This window comes from Notechis scutatus, chromosome 3 (genome assembly GCF_049901735.1).
Source record: "Notechis scutatus isolate UNSWTSFEM ecotype Mainland chromosome 3, rNotScu1.2, whole genome shotgun sequence".
Taxonomy (NCBI): Eukaryota; Metazoa; Chordata; class Lepidosauria; order Squamata; family Elapidae; genus Notechis; species Notechis scutatus.
The window spans coordinates 99,583,344-99,602,139 of NC_142011.1; positions in this window are offsets into that span (position 1 = coordinate 99,583,344).

Here is an 18,796-nt window from a genome sequence, read left to right on the forward strand (position 1 = left end):
GAGGAAGAATAGCTTGATGAGCTTAAGTTGTGCTTGCATACACAGCCATTGGGCTGGCATACAGCATTTTGACCCCTTTTTTTCTGCTTTCTTAAAGATGTAGAGAATTGTGTTGCTGAAATTGCTGATTTTAATATTTTTGAGGGTTAAGGGAAAGGGACTTTTTAGCAATAGCAATAGCACTTAGACTTATATACCAGTGTTTTACAGTGTTTTACAGCCCTCTCTAAGTGGTTTACAGAGGGAGCATATTTCCCCCAACAATCTGAGTTCTCATTTTACCCACCTCAGAAGGATGGAAGGCTGAGCTGTTGAGACCCGAACTGCTGGCAGCCGGTGATCAGTAGAAGTAGCTTGCAGTATTGCATTCTAACCATTGCACCATCATGGCTCTTTTAAGTCCAAATAAGATCGAAGATCAATGTGGAACAGCCTTCCTAATCCACCATTTATTTGTTTATTTCAATATGTTCAGTTCTACTCCTTTTAACTTCATGGCTCATTTTTTGTATCGCCATGGCTTTTGGAATTCTAATTAGTCACTTAAGTTTGATGGGTAGTAAACAAATTTATAAATAAATAAAATTAAACAAAACAAGCAATGGCCCACCACTGCAAAATGTTTGCCCGCCCCCATTGTGTGTGTGTGTGTGTGTGTGTGTGTGTGTGTGTGTGTGTAAGAAAAAACATACTTCCTGCAAGATGTGGCATTTGTGAAAAGATAATGAAAATGCATTGTATCATATGAATTTGCTTAAAAACATACAAGGCTTATAATGCAGATTGCTTTTTCAGGGATTTTGAAGAAAGAATGTTTTTAATGAGCCAAAGTCAGTTAAATACTGTCTATATTTGACTTCATGCAAAAAAAATCATTTAAAAATTTAAATTTCAGTTCTCATTGAGTGATTCAAGTACTCTGAAAATAATGGTGTAAATGGGTTTTAGAAATTACCTTAGGAATAGAGAAAGAATTAACTTTGAATGAGATGCTGGGGAGGGAAGAAAAGAATTAACTTGGGGAATAACTTGCAGAAACATTTATGCAATCCAGAAAAAGTGAGAAATATGAGAAACTCAGAATAAGCCTTCCTTGATTGTGTTTGGGATAACATATGATAGTGAGAAATTATGGGAGACCTCCAAGTTTCAAGATCTTTCCTGCTGTCTTTACCTGATCCCTGATAAATGGATGATTTACCTGATTAAAATGCCTGGTTTTTAATTTGGCCTTTCAAAAAATGCTGGAAGACAGCATTTAGAATGTTCATGCTATATCTATCGATTCGCTCATATCTTTCCTTGAGCAAAATTATGATTTAAGTGGGGAAGAAAAGGAAGAAAGCAAAGAAATATTTGAAGTAAACTTTGGCTTAAAGCATAAATGATCTAAGTGCTAGAGCCCACTGTAACTACATAGCCAAAAAGGCATTAAGAGTTGTTAACCTAATCCTGCGTAGCTTTTTCTCCAGTAATATCACTCTACTAACTAGAGCATATAAAACATTTGCTAGACCAATACTTGAATACAGCTCATCAGTATGGAACCCATATTACATATCTGATATTAATACAATTGAGAAAGTCCAGAAATATTTTATGAGAAGAATCCTCCACTCCTCTACTCATAGCAGAATACCTTTTGCCATCAGACTTGAAATTTTAGACCTAGAAAAACTAGAACTATGCCGCCTTCGGTTCGATCTAAGTATAGTATATAAAATTATATATTGCAATGTCCTACCTATCAATGAATACTTCATCTTCAACCATAACAATACAAGAGCACAAAATAGATACAAACTAAAGATAAACCGCACCAAACTTGATTGCAGGAAATACGACTTCAGCAATAGAGTAGTCAATGTCTGGAATACTCTACCTGACTCTGTGGTTTCTTCCCCAAACCCCAAAATCTTCAACATTAGACTGTCTACTATTGACCTCACCCCTTTCCCAAGAGGTCTGTAGGGGACATGCATAAGCGCACCAAAACGTGCCTACCGTCCCTGTCCTATTGTTGTTGTTTTTTCTTATTCGTATCCATTTCATGTATTTATAACCATGTTTATACTTATACCTGTTATCTAATAATTGTTTGATGAAATAAATAAATAAATAAATAAAATATTTGTCAGGAGTCTTTCCATTTATTTGACATTAATCTATTTGCTTTAATGATGGTTAATGCCACTTTAACCTCTCTCATCAAAAATAATTGGATAAACCTTTTACATTGCAGCAAAGGGCCCTCCCAGATGCTTGATTAGCAATTAAGATCAACTGTCCATCATTGTTAAACAGCTGTGAACAGTTATACTTTTAAAATATTCTCTGGTGAAAACATATTGCAAGACAAACATATTACTTAGTCATTATTCACTTGTGTCAGGTAAACAAAAGAAGGAAGCCTAGCTAAATTAGTATACTTTTAAAGTTTTCACACTGTCACTGACAGTTTTCAGAAGTATGGGATAGATAGATAAATATAATGAATAATTGATAGGACTGAAAATGTTCTTTCTACCATACTTATAGACTAGAATTAAGAAGATCAAAATATTTGCAGAAGATTCAATCTGTAGTTAGAATATATATACAATTTCCATAGCAGGTTTTAAATTTTTCTCTTTTTGACATCCCCTCAATATTTTATTAATATTTTATGTATCGTGGAGCTTCTGCAGTAAATTCCACCCATGCGGAATGCTCCCGTTTAATATACTAATAGTCCCAGGTTACTTAAAACCATTTTCTTTTATCATAAAGCTTTGTTTCCTCCTCCTATTTTTTAAAACTCGGATGTCAATCAACAGAAAATGGAAAAAAAAACTAAATTCCTATGTGACAGAATTATAATTTTACATAGTTTGGCTTATTCTTAGACTGCTGATTTTTCCCTCTGAGCTGTATCATTTTAATGGGATATATGCTTAGTTCTCAAAAAAAAAAAAAAACACAGAAAATTATCCTTTTGAAATATTGTGGTTATGTCACTATATGTTGGACTGGTTGAAAGTGTACATATGAATGTACCCTCTTCTATTTTGACCTATTTTGAATACTACCTTGACCATAGACAAGAGAAAAATGGAACTCTTAAAATGATTCAGTTAGATTTTGCTTAACAAATTGCAACACTTGGGGAGTACCATGCTTATTGCATATATTCTTGTCAGTGTTTGATCTGCTGTAACAAAAGTACTGACAGGTTTCCTTTCTGTGCTTGTGAAGTAAAGATTTTGGATCCCAACCACACCTTTTAACATATGGACAATTTTACTCTGAGTAATGAACTTCCTAGTCTTTTTTGTTTGTTTGTTTGTTTAATGTTGATAGAACTTTCTGCTCACTAGTCCAGGAGTCTTCAACCTTGGCAACTTGTGGACTTGTGGAAGAATTCTGGGAGTTGAAGTCCACAAATGTTAAAGTTGCCAAGGTTGGAGACAGGGATGGGATCCGACTGGTATAACTACCGGTTCTGTCTATTAGCATCATGTGCCCATGCGCGAGTCACGCAAGTGCAATTTACAACTTGGTGAGCTGCCCTGACAGCTGAGCAGCGCTGCATTTTCAACTGCAGCTGGAAATAAAGGTCAGGTAAGAGCCTGGGCAGGGGGGTGGTTCTATGTCTGCTGCTCTTCGGAGCAACCGCTTCTACAGAGGTGGACAGAACTGGTAGAAACCCAACCCTGGTTGGAGACCCCTACACTAGTCAACTGTATCTTTTCCCTCTGTTCTGTTTTGTCCTTCCTCCCTTCCTATTATTTTGTTTCCTTTCATGTTATTTATACGTGGCACAGAGTTGTCAAGCAGCCATATGTTTTCTCAACATCAAGCCAAGTTTCTACTTCTAGTTGCTTATCAAGAAAACTTGAAAGTTCTTGATGTCCATCAACAAGAGTTGAACTTCATGCCATTCCAGTATCAGCCATGCCACTATGGGGAGTAAGGGATATGATTGTCCTCTTGATTAGCCCCTTATTACATAAATGTTGTTGATTAACATGCTTTATAGTATGTCAAGTACCTTGCAGCTAACGCTGTTGGAAGAAAATCTATACACTTTTTTATTTTCCAGAATTAATTTGTAAATTCTAGATTAATTATGGATTGCATTATCAGTTGATTTTATCCTGATGCCCCTGTATATTTTCTTTCAATATATTGTCAAATTCAGTTTAGATATACTCTATAGTTGGGTTCATTGAAACATGTTAGCCTAAGTAGTTTGTTAGTTTGATGGTTATTTGACAGGACTAGAGGCAAAAACAGGCCCCAAAAGGGGAGGAGTTGCACTCTAGCTATATAGACTTATAGTATGTAAATTAGAGTTTTTATTTGATTGAAAGTAGCACATTCTGAATCTAGTGAGGTCAGAGAGGTAATTAAGGCATACCTATGAGGTAATGGACTACAAAAAGAACAGGGTTTTTGAAAGGGTAGTGGCAATATTTCATGAATATACTTTCCTTCTAGAAAATTGTTGTTATGGGTTTTATCAGACTTTTTCTGGTTTCCAGAACCTATGTTTGCCTCTTTGTATGTTTTCCCAACCTATCAACATTCTTTGGCCTTTTCAAAGTTTCTGATTGAGCTGACACTTTAGTTTTGCTAGATAAGCATATTTGAGCAGGGGATAATTGTTTAATTTAACACCTTGTAGTACTTTGTGTTAGATCTGGAGGAGTGGGCGCAATAACGGAGACAAGGCATCGGGTAGTGACTCAACTCTTTAATAGTGACTTCAGAACAGAGCAACCAACTTGGGCAGCAGCAGCTCTTTATAGAGCTGGCTGCTGCCGCAATAACCAATGAGAACGAGTTTAACCGCACTTAGTCTTCCAATCCGGGATGGCCGCTGTCAGCCAATCAGGTTAGCCGAAGGCAGCCAATCATGATCGCTTACTCAGCGACCAATCCGAACTGCAGGTTTACGAGCCTACAGTTGGAGCGAAGCTCGAAGAATTTTTAATAATGAGTTTATTTAGTTAGTTCGTAACACTTTGTTTTCCCTGAGAAGATATATTAAAGTTAAGGGTTACCTTGACACCCCTTCCCCTTCATTACTTAGAACAATGTACAAGCAATAGTAGTAGTGATATCTCTGCAGAAGATGGCAAACATATCCACCAGCATTCCATTCTGTCTCAACAAAATATTGTTTCTATTGTGTTGTGTTATATCAGATTCAAAAGTGATATGAGGATTTTGCCTGTCTGAATTATATTTTAAAAAGTCAGTGGGGAAAAAAGAGTAAGATTACAAATTTATGCTGCTCAGATATCCTGTTAAGAAACAAACAACATACATCACAAGAAGCATTTTATGTGCAACTAGAAGTATTTGGATACTGCTGAGAGTTGCTCTTAATTTAATATCAATAAAATATAGTACTTGTGAAAGTTGAGCTTTTGAAATCTCCAAACTCCATTCTCTGGAATACATTAAATCCTCATTAAACTGCTTCAACATGTACAAACATCCCTAAAGTGCATGCAAATGAAGTGACATCTGTAATTGTTGTAGTAGTATGAAAGCAGGCTTAATACTGATGAGAACAAATCAGACTCAGTTTAAACCAAGTGAAGATGAGGTTTATCAAACAATTTTATGAAGATCACCTGATAGAATTTGGATTGCAGCCTTTGACCCAAGACTGGGATAAGATTAGTCTTTTTCACTGCTAACTCATTTCATAAATCTAGCTGCTAGAATTATAAGTACAAATCCTTTATCTTTTAACATGAGGAAAGATTTCAACACTCAAAGAAAATGTATTTATAATTTATGATTATAATTGACCTATTATATTTTTAAATAATAGCAATTGCACTTAGAGTTATATACTGCTTCATACTGCTTTACAGCCATTTCAAAGTGGTTTACAAAGTCAGCATATTGCCCCCAACAATCTGGGTCCTCATTTTACCACTTGGAAGGATGGAAGGCTAAGTCTATCTTGAGCCAGTGAGGATCGAACTGCTGGCATTCAGCCTGCAATACTGCATTCTAACCACAGTGCCACCACACTAATGGTCAGTCTAGTAAGTAAAATCACAATATGGTTATACTCTTCATGAAAACTAGACTCCAAGATAGGTTACTTTCTGGACTCTCCTATATTTTATTTTCTCCAGAAGAGTGAACATTAGCATCTAGTTGAACAATTATCTTTACTGAAATTTGCAAATGCTTTTTCAAAAACTCCCTTCATACATCTCTACTCTTCTCTTTTCACACAACTCCTAACAGGCAAGAAAGATCTCATTCTCCCCAATGAAAGGTCGTTCTCAAAGATACTTAGTTGCATAATTTATTCTGAAATAAAGCCAGAAAAAAACCTGTGATTGCTGTAAGAAGATTGGTTTTTTTTTCCATTCCAACTAGAAAACATGCAATTTCCAACCACAATACCATGGCTAATTCATTATAGTTTATGACTAGTTATGTGCTTCTGCTTAAATGAATGCTAGGATTACTGGATTTGTACTGATGAACAGAATCCTCCACATCCACCAAAAATTGTTGCTTTAACAACAACAAAAATGTGGCAGAAAAACAGAACTGACCTTGAAGGTCTTCTAATACAACCCTTTGCTCAAGCAGGAAGCCATATACCATTTCAGACAAATGAGTGTCCAATCTCTTCTTAAAAATCTCCAGTGTTGGAGCTCCTACAACTTTTGGATGCAAGCCATTCCACTGATCAATTGTTGTAATAGTTAGGAAATAGTTTCTTAGTTCTAGGCTGGTTCTCTGCTTGATTAGTTTCTATCCATTCCTCTTTGTCTTGCCTTCTGGTCCATTGAAAAATAGGTTGATCCCTTCTTCTTTGTGGCAGATCATCAAATATTGCAACACTGCTGTCAGGTCACCCCAGTCCTTATTTTCATTAGAGTAGACATACCCAAATCCTGCAACCATTCTTCATATGCTTATCCTCCAGTCTCCTAATCATCTTTCTTGTTCTTCTCTGCACTCGTTCTACAGTCTCAACGTGCTTGATACAAAAGCATTGTTGCTTTTGTATCACAAAGCACATAAAGTTTTAGCAAAGCATTTTTTAGTCCAATGGCAATAGTTTAATCAGCCCAGGCAATCAGGCTGTTGTTTGATGTACTCCATTTTTTTTACTTTTGTTTACTACTATTTAATCTGTTTCCCATAAAACTGTGCTGTTTAGTCCTCAGTATTCTCTCCATAAGAGTTTCCTTTACACTTGAGATGATTTTGATTTTGATTTATGTTACTCTTTTTCATTCCCAGTGAGGGGGAAAATTAGCATAGTCAAGATAGATCTTTTCTCAGCATGAGCTACCTTCCTTTATAAATTTATAAACTCATAAATTATTATCCTGCCTGTCATTGTGGACTTTTTTAATATCCTTGGCTCAAAATTTTGTACTTACTGGAAATAATTTGGTGTAAGTTGGATAAGAAAGCAATTCACACACACCCTTAGGTTTCAGTAGCCCTTTAATAATAACATATGTTAGTATAATATAGGGTGATTAGACTTGTAGACTGACTGTCATGATTCTAAATTAATCCACAGAAGGACAACTTCCTTTGATATGCTTTCATTTTTGGGGGGAGGGGACTCTGTGGTTGTTTAGCAAATCTGCAACAGAACAGCTAAGATCAAAAGAACCACAGTTTCCAAGAACCTAATAGCAATACACAGCAACATTTTCAACTGATAATGCTGGATGTGACAGAAATGTAATATATCTTTCGACATCAGCATAATGCTATTAGGAGGCATGAATGGCATAGCCATTACCCAGAAATTATCAGTATTAGGATATGATTTTTCATACAAAAGAAAAGTAACTATGCCATCAATTTGTTCCTGGAATAAATAATTTCATCTATTTTAGGAGATTGCAAGAGATGCTTCTGAGATAAATATAGAGTGACAGACACAATTGAGAGGCCACGTAGGAAGAAAAAAATGCTGATTGTCAAAGAACCTATAGACCTGAATTGCCTTTTTATCCTACGTACATACATACATACATACATACATACAAACATACATACATACATACATACATACATACATACTTACTCACTCACTCACTCACTCACTCACAGTTCTTCATTAACTACTGTTGGTGGATCTCAAAAGATACTTGTTCTCTGCTGCAAATGAGACTCTGCTGGGATTGAGACTCTGATAAGTAAACTAAAATAATCTCCTTTTAATGACCCCATAATCTCTTGCAGGGTAGAGTCTGGGCAACTGAATTGAGTTGAGTGTTTACTGGCCAGATGCCCTTCCTGTTGCCAATGTGGAATTTTATGCAGCAGATGTATTATCATTGTGCCCAGAGAGAAATATCTGCCTCTACCTAGGATTGAACCCATAGCCTCCTGATTGTGAGGCAAGAGGTCCACCTCTAGGCCACCACATCACTCCAAACTAAGTTTGTTAAAATACACAGAAGTAAATGGTTTCCATTTTCAAACCATTCCCTTAATATGTGCTTCCATTACTATACTGGATCAAGAACTTGATGTCAATTGCCTGCTTAATGAATGTGATATAGATGTGAATAAGTTGTTCTTCTGCACTATATTGTACTTTGTGGCAAAATATTTTTGCTGATGTAGTTAAACCAGAATAGCACTTACAGAAACTGCAATCAAGTCTACATTGGATTGCTGGAAGTAAAAAAAAAAAAGCTTCCATGTTTTATTTTATTTATTTATTTATTGTTTGTTTGTTTGTTTTATCAAACAATTATTATATAACAGGTATAAGTATAAACATGGTTATAAATACATGAAATGTATATGGATAAGAAAAAAAAGAAACAATAGGACAGGGACAGTAGGCACGTTTTGGTGCGCTTATACATGCCCCCTACAGACCTCTTAGGAAAGGGGTGAGGTCAATAGTAGACAGTCTAATGTTGAAGATTTTGGGGTTTGGGGAAGAAACCACAGAGTCAGGTAGAGTATTCCAGACATTGACTACTGTATTGCTGAAGTCGTATTTCCTGCAATCAAGTTTGGTGCGGTTTATCTTTAGTTTGTATCTATTTTGTACTCTTGTATTGTTTTGGTTGAAGCTGAAGTATTCATTGATAGGTAGGACATTGCAATATATAATTTTATATACTATACTTAGATCGAACTGAAGGCGGCGTAGTTCTAGGTTGTCTAGGTCTAAAATTTCAAGTCTGGTGGCATAAGATATTCTGCTACGAGTGGAGGAGTGGGGGATTCTTCTCATAAAATATTTCTGGACTTTCTCAATTGTATTAATATCAGATATGTAATGTGGGTTCCAGACTGATGAGCTGTATTCAAGTCTTGGTCTAGCAAATGTTTTATATGCTCTAATTAGTAGAGTGATATTACCGGAGAAAAAGCTACGCAGGATTAGGTTAACAACTCTTAATGTCTTTTTGGCTATGTAGTTACAGTGGGCTCTAGCACTCAGATCATTGGAGAGGAGTACTTTTCTACATCAATTTCTTCTCACCTGGTCTGAGCCAGGTATCCAAGGCCACAATGCCCTGAGGACGAACTCTTCTCACAATCTACCCTTAGAAATTTCCTAAACACCTTGGCGGCATGCTATTGGTTGATGATGGTCATGGAGTGGGGGGTAAAAGGGGGAAATACCCTAGTGCTTTGTGCCTGGATTTTAGACTCTACCTGACTTCTCTGCAATCAATATCTCTCAGTAAAAGTTCCTTTTGAAATGTAAATTGTTTCAAGAGTTTTACTTTCTTGGGAAGGTAGTTGAGGCAGGTCCTAATTTTCTTGGATATTGACTTCTTCCAATGTGTTGGCCCTTGTGTTATTTTATAGATTTACTGGCATAATTTTTACTTAGTACCTTATTGATTCTTTTTTTTTTGTTGTTGCTTGCCATATTTTGGTACCTATTCCATTAATGCCTATAATCTTATGACTGGATTGGTGACCTAAATGCATCTGTCATCTTTAGAGGTTCTTTCAAATAGGCAATGATTTCTAAGGTCTTTTGAATGTTGAGATGGGCAACTGGTACAAATTGAATGAATAAAATATTTCCCTCTCTGGGCAAACCATTTTAGAATAGTAATATAGACCAAAGGACAATACATAATATTCATTGGTGGGTTTGCCTGACAAATTTAAGAAGGTCCACATAGTATTCAATTCACTCAACATGCTGACCCTGTTTAGTTTGGGTAGGGTTGTTTGTTGATTTTGGTAGCTCACTGTGATGGACCAACTTAGCTACTAATGACTAGCATGTTTGAATCCAGAAAATGAGCTTATTCAGTATCAAAGTCAATAACGTTAGACAAATGCATTTATAGTATGAAAAATTATTCTCGGGTTACAGTGCTAGCATCAGCTGATCATAATCTGTGAATGGACTACTTAAAAGCTGAAAATCAAACAAGAACAGCATGAAATAGAGGGTGTTAGATTTTGTTGATCTCTGACATCCAATTTTCCAAACACCAGCATATATATGTGCTTGAGTTTTTACTGCATTAGAGGCTCTTTGTATAAAGTGGGGATAAGCAACTTTATATGATATAGATCTCCTAATTACATTGCCAATGATTGCCAGCCATTAGCCAAACTATCCAGAAACCAACAAAAAGGTGACAAATTCTCAGCCTGATTGCAGTGGAATAGGACTTTTCAACACATCATTTCCAGATCCAAAATTGTATTCATGATATTATTTACAACCCAATATCTAATTCTGTTAATTTTTTATATAGGCATTTTTTTAATCTAGTGAAACTTGTTTTGGAGTGCTAATAAAATAGCATTTTTTCACCCTATATATTTATATTTAATATTATTATTGTTGTAAATCCCATCAGTTTAGTTCAGTGATAATTATATTTCTTTAGTCAATTTAGATATGTATATGTGCATCCAAAATGTATAGCTTACAGAAAGTATCTGGGCATACATTTGATTGTAATTTTCTTTCTTTTTTCCTTTTGGGCAGATGGGAATAAAATTTTCAAGGTGTGCATAAAATATAAATGAATTGCAAGGCTGCTATAAATAATAGAATTCTCCAAGGTTTCCCAACAAATTGCCTACAAAGAACATTTCTTTCCAACCAATACACTGGAAATATATGCTTATCCTGTGCTATTTGCTCACTAGGTTGCTAAGTTATTGCTCCGTGTAAGAAGACCTTGGTCTCCAGTGGGTTTAGAGTTCTGGAAATGAAACAATAGCCATCTTGCTGTAATGCAGTTCGCACCTTCTAAAGGACACTGGTTCACTTTTTTCCAGTCCTTTTTTCAAGAATTTTATTAAAGGTTATATTATACAAATAAAGTAGAGCAACAGGATACAAAAATATTCCTTATTTACACAAAATTAAAACAATTAAAAAATAAAAATGAGCACAGAAAAAATAGAAAGATATAACCTCTCTTAATCTTCAACAAGCACAATTAACATTAACAACTTAGCACTATTTTTTTTAATACAACCAAAATATCTTCATTCCATTCTTCATCCCATTCTCTACAAGCTCATCTCTAAAATCTCATCTGCTCATATTAAACAGCAAACGTCTAGTAAGACTTATCAAAAAAAATCCAAATTGCAAACTTAATGTATCTGCATCATGTCCAATTTGAATCCTTCATTTTTATTTAACTTTATGGTATTGTAATTTAATTGTCCTGATTGACAGTAAAGTTGATTAATAAACAAGTATAGTCACCATCTTTAACTTTATCGCCTCCTAACCTTAGAAGCAATGAGAATGACAACTGAATACATGAGACAGTGAGAAATGTAAAAGAACGGGAGGAGAACAAAGTTAAGAACTGCAGAATGGGTTAATGCAGCCAAAAACATAATATATTGCTCAAAAAGATAACACAGAACCTATTACCTCAACAGAGAAATAGAAACATATAATAGTGAGGATTAACCTCTTATATGAAAACAATATGATTGCCTTCTTTTCCCAAGGAACAACAAATAATATTGTCACTTGTCATAGAAATCTAGAATTTATGCACTCAAATTTAATTTTTCAAGATCCAATCACAATGCTATCCAGCAGGCAAGACATCCTAATGTGTTCTTTGGATTTAATAAGCAAACAAATGTGGTTTTTAAAGAAATCTACTTATATTTCCAAATAATCAAATTCCAGTCCTTGTAAAAAAACAACAATTAAATATTCCTAGAAATATTTCTTTTCTTTTTTTTGAAAAAAAAGTACTTTTGGGTATAGCTTGCTAACTAATTTTCAGTTATTAAGAATCTTGGATTCAAAAATTTAACAGCATTAAACAAATGTATTTCAAAGTTCAGCAAAAGAAGTTTTAAATACAATTTTAAGAGTTTTTTAAAAAATTCTGTTGGAATAAACAGTAAAAGAGTGACTAGAACTTTTGATTTTGGAAACATACAAGTTATTTTTATAATGACATTATATAGAATGACATTATATAGTCTTTTCTTTAAAACATCCAGTGATGAAGCACCCAACAACTTCTGAAGGCAAGCTGTTCCACTGGCTAATTCTTCTCAGTGTTAGGAAATTTCTCCTTAATTCCAGATTGTTTCTCTCCTTGATTAGTTTCCATCCATTGTTTCTTGTCTTGCCTTCAGGTGCTTTGGAAAATAAGTTGACCCCTCTTTTTTGTGGCAGTTTCTCAAATACTGGAATACTGCTATCATGTCTCTCCTAGTCCTTCTTTTCTCTAGACTGGCTATAGCAAATTCCTGCAATCGTTCTCCATATGTTTTTGTCTCCTTAACCATCTTAGTTGCTCTTCTTTGCACTTTTTCCAAAGACTCAATATCTTTTTTGTAATGTGGTGACTAAACTGGATACAGTATTCCAGATGTGGTCTTACTAAGGTGTCATGCCCTTGGTAGAGCTGGACTCTGAGGGAGAGGAGGAAAAGCTGACAGGGAGTGGAGGTGTGGTTCTGGAGATTGTGGAGGAGGCTGGGGAAGGGCAGAGGCTGGCTGAGCAGTCAGAGGAAGAATCAGGCCTATCCCCGCTGCATCCTAGGACACATAGGGAGGAACAGAGAAGGAAACAACTTGGCTTACAAGAGAGGAAGCGGCCATGATCCTCCTCATTGGTTGCAGCTGGGGGGACTAGTATATAAGAGAGATGATTACAACACAGTGTTGCCAGAAGCAAAGTGTGAGTTATTTTGGGCTGAAGTTATCTTGGTTGGCGTCCTTCCAACAGACTGTGCCTTGTTATCTCCTTGAATTTGGTAAATACTTCACCTGTTCTGTTGTGGAAATTTCATCATTGTAGTTTTTTTATTTTTTTTATTTCACCTCTATCTGCTCATTAAGTTCAGACTGTATTACTTTCTTTTGAAGACTATTTTTGAGTATGTTTTATCTCCAACTGAGAATTATTGAACAGTGGGGCCAAGTTGGAGGCATTAAAGGACATTTATTTACATTTTGGATTTTGTTACGTTTGTGTTACACTCCGGGTCATCACATAAGGATTTTTAAAGCAGTACTAATACTTCACATTATTTTGATTCTATGGCTCTGTTTATACAACCAATGATTGTATTGGCTTTTTTGGCCGCTGCTGCATACTGCTGGGGTCATGTTTAAGTGATTGTTCACTAGGACTCACAAGTCCCTCTTATAATTATTGTTTTTGAGCCATGTTTTGCATAATCTGTCCTTGTACCTTTGGTTTTTCCTGCCTAGTTGTAAAACTTTGCTTTTCTCCACATTAAATTTCATGTTGTTGTATACGGCCCATTGTTCAAAAGTCTGTCAATAACTTTTTGGATCTTAAGCTTGTCTTCTGGGGTGTTGACTATTCCTTCCAGCTCAGTGTCATCTTCAAATTTGATGGCTTCCCCTTCTATTCCCTCAACTAAGTCATTTATGAAAATGTTGAAGAGTATTATAAAAATACATATATTAAAGTACATACTTTTATAGGCCACTGAACTCTGGATTCCCTAAGAACAGGTTATATTCTATTATTACTAATTCTAAAATCTGAATTAGTGACATTACATACAATATTTTTATGAATTATGTAATCCATCCAGCAAAGACCAAGACTACTACTTATGGATAGTGGATCCTTACATGCTGGAAAGCTCATTGTAGTTATTATTGTTTGCCTAAGTAGGATTGCAAAATACATTTGGCACACATGATAAATGGCTGGTAGACTTAGTGAATAATACATAGTGCAGATCTGGCATATGCCTTGAAACTTTCCAATGCAAACCTTTAATAATGCTATATTAAAACAATATAGCATTTAATCTGTTATCAAGAAGTATGCTATCTAAAAGCATTCCAAAAAGAATCAGTAGCTCTTTAGACAAATGTAGGACTACAAATATAAACAATTTCGCTTGTGTTCAAAACCTGCAAGATCTAAAAAGCAGCATTATAATTTTTTCCGATGCTGTAAAACAAATTGGAATATTTATAACACAATAATGATTTTGTTACAAATTAGAATATTTGTAACAAGCTATTGTTGTAATTTGTTATAAAAACCAATTAGGAAATGTGTAAAAGCAGATTTTAATAAACATTATACAGTTTGCAAAGATAAAATTGATGAGATCAAAACTTTGACATGTGAAGCTATGAGTTTTCTGTACTAAGAATGTATGACTAATTGGTACATGACTTTTTAGTATGGCTTGGTGCAAGCTAGTTCAAAATAAAACCCTATTACATTCAAAATGTTTTATTTACTCCCAAGTATTCACTAGGAACTTAACATTTATTCCAAAAAACTTGGATGAAAACAAAATGGGACTCTGTAACTGCCTGAATCTCAACAGTGGAAGAAATGGGAAAGAGTTAAGGCTGATAATGTCAAAAATATCTAAGAATATGGAAGCCATGACTTCTTCTAAGATATGCCAGTGCCATAAAAACTTCCAGAAAAACTAACATTTATCATTCATGAAATGTCAAATTGCTTGAGGCAACATTGAGAATCAAGTTGCTTACATAGAATAAGAATCAGTATTTACCTACAGAATATGACTCAAAATATTTTAACTTCTCATCTCCTATATACAGGTGAAACTCGAAAAATTAGAATATCGTGTAAAAGTTCATTTATTTCAGTAATTCAACTTAAAAGGTGAAACTAATATATGAGATACACTCATTACATGCAAAGCAAGATAGGTCAAGCCATGATTTGTCATAATTGAAATTATTATGACTTACAACTCATGAAAACCCAAATCCACAATCTCAGAAAATTAGAATATTACATGCAATCAATAAAATAAGGATTGTACATAGAACAATATCGGACCTCTGAAAAGTATAAGCATACATATGTACTACGTACTTGGTTTGGGCCCCTTTTTCAGCAATTACTATCTAAATGTGGTGTGGCATGGGAGCTATCAGCCTGTGGCACTGCTGAGGTGTTATGGAAGAACAGGATGCTTCAATAGAGGCCTTCAACTCTTCTGCATTGTTTGATCTCACATCTTTCCCTTGGCAATGCCGCATAGATTCTCTATGGGGTTCAGGTAAGGGGAGTTTGCTGGCCAATCAAGCACAGTAATCCCATGGTCATTGAACCAGGTTTTGGTGCTTTTGGCAGTGAGGGCAGGTGCCAAGTCCTGCTGGAAAATGAAGTCAGCATCCCCATAAATCTCATCTGTGGAAGGAAGCATGAAGTGCTCCAAAATCTCCTGGTAGACGGCTGCGTTGACCCTGGACTTAATGAAGCACAGTGGACCAACACCAGCAGATGACATGGCTCCCCAAATCAACACAGACTGTGGAAATTTCACACTGGACTTCAAGTATCTTGCAGTGTGTGCCTCTCCATCCTTCCTCCAGACTCTGGGTCCTTGGTTTCCAAATGAGATGCAAAAGTTGCTCTCATCAGAAAAGAGGACTTTGGACCACTGAGCAACAGACCAGTTCTGTTTTTCTTTAGCCCAGATAAGACTCTTCTGATGTTGTTTGTTGTTCAGGAGCAGCTTGACAAGAGGAATATGACATTTGAAGCCCATGTCCAGGATCCGTCTGTGTTGGTGGTTCTTGATGCACTGACTCCAGCCTCAGTCCACTCCTTATGAAAGTCCCCAACACTTTTGAATGGCCTTTTCCTGACAATCCTCTCCAGGCTGCAGTCATCCCTGCTACTTGTGCACCTTTTTCTTCCACACTTTTCCCTTCCATATAACTTTCTGTTAATGTGTTTTGATACAGCACTTTGGGAACATCCAACTTTTTTTGCAATTACCTTTTGAGGCTTTCCCTCCTTATTGGGGGTATCAGTGATGGTTTTCTGCAAAACTGTCAGGTCAGCAGTCTTTCCCATGATTGTGATTCCTACTGAACCAGACTGAGAGACCATTTAAAGGCTAAGGAACCCTTTGCAGGTGTTATGGCTTAATTAGAGTGGGACACTTTCAGCTTGAATATTGAAACTTTTCACAATATTCTCATTTTCTGAGATTGTGGATTTGGGATTTTCATGAGCTGTAAACCATAATCATCTCAGTTATGACAAATAACGCTTGAACTATCTTGCTTTGGATTTAATGAGTCTATCTCATATATTAGTTTCACCTTTTAAGTTGCATTACTGAAATAAATAAACTTTTGCATGATATTCTAATTTTTTGAGTTTCACCTGTAATAGTTATAATAATAAAAATACCTAACTCTGTAAATAAGCAATTATTTTGAAAATGAAGGTTAAGGAAATGTTACATGTATATTTGAATAATTGAGACAGTCCGTTTCATTGTTTTATATCTTGAATAAAAACTGTTAAATAATGTTCAAATGCTTTTTAAAACAACCTTAAATTACCATTAGACCTGCTCAGGTGATCACAGTAATGGGAAGCCTTTTGGTATTCAACAGACTAAAATATAAATCCATAAATCCACCCAGACAGAACAATCACTAGGGGTATGAAAATCAGGTCCAATTCAAATAAAATGTTTAGCATGGTTTGGAAAATTGATCTGATCTGATTTGGTTTATATAGATCAACAAATTGAACTTAATTTAATTGGAATCACTAAAACATGTGTACAATGCAGAAAGAAACACCCAATACAGTTTAAATTTGGATGTATTCATTTTGATTCAATAAATGAAACTAATCTATTAATTTGTTATGTTGGATCAGTATGTCACCCTAACTTGATCCAAATCAAGTGAACATTTGTGTATTTCTACTGATCTCATTCTATAGGAGAGTCTGTCAAAATTGCAGAACTGGCTGTGAGAATTCCAGCAAACAACCTGAAAATAGACTATATTAGTTTTCTATTTTGTTTTGAACAAACAAATAAAACTTCAACAACAAACTTCCATAGAGCAGAAATTTGCATTCTTGACTATCTGTTTGCAACTGCTTCCAATTCTACTTTCTCAGGAGAAGCCTGACATTGGAGAAAGTAAAATATCAGCACTGATAATGTTATCTAGTTTGGGTAATGAAACATCTGCAAAAAAAAGCAAACAAGCTCAGAGAGCACCAAGGTTCCCTTAATATAAAATACCCTCCCAGTCTTTGGGAAAACAGAAATAAAACATATACGTAAATTTACTAACAATTTGGATTTTGATTTTTTTTGTTAATATTACAGGTAGATATGGGTCCTTTGGGTCTAATTGATTAGATAATTAAATTATATATCTTCCAAATGAAGCCTGCAGTATGTGTTTAACATGAGAATGAATTATAGGGAAGATTATTCAAAGAAATCAGCTATACATATATTTGTATGTGTAGTCTGCCTATGTTTCAATATATTATTGGTTCAAAGACCTCACCTGACATAACATGATACCTTTTTATGAATCACTGAGATTCTGATAAAATTCCATATGAAAATCATGGAGTTGGATACTGGTTTGTTTAACTTACCATTAATTTACCAAAGTGTGTTTGGAACCATGATTTTTATATTTGAAATAGTAGGAGTATGGAAAGCTTTGAAGAGTACTTTGATTTGATGTTGTTTGGGCTGAACTACCCTACTGAAGCAGATTCACAGTGGATACCTACTGCAAATTGACCCATGTTTCAAAAAACAAAAACAAACAAAAACATTCAGATGTTTGACAGACATTCAGACTTCCCTATTGCCTCAGATTTGTTATACAGTTATCTTCCATATATAGGAAATGATGAATGAAAGGGAGTTTGACATGATGGGTTTTCTAATACTGACATCAATAGATGGTCAATGAGCTTTATCACCTGGTTAAATTCTATCACTCAGAGCTATTTGTGGGTGACAAGGCTAATTGAGTCTCTTACACTGAGTGAATCAGTGTCAAGTAAGATTTGCCTAAATTGCTTTCAACAATTATTTGATGTTCCACCTTTTTCCCTAGCAGGTACTCAAGAGAGCTGAGGAAATTTGAAATACTGTTTATTTTTATGGGGGGTTTTGCCAATAACTTTTACATTATGGTTTAACCTTAAAAAAAGATAGTAAGTAAATATTGACCTAACATATGTTTTAGAAATTTATTTTTGGAGTGATAAATTGATTAATTGTTCTGTCAGGAAATTTCTCCTTAGTTTTAAGTTGCTTCTCTCCTTGATTAGTTTCCACCAATTGCTTCTTGTCCTGCCCTTAGGTGCTTGGAGAATAGCTTGACTCCCTCATCAGTGCCTATATGCTTGTATGCTTTTCAGTGATGACTGTTTTTATATGTTTATTGATTTTTCTTTTTAATTCACTATTGTATGCAGCCCAGAGTCATGCTTTTGTAAATATGATGAACGAACGAACGAATGAATGAATGAATGACAGTATAAATTGAT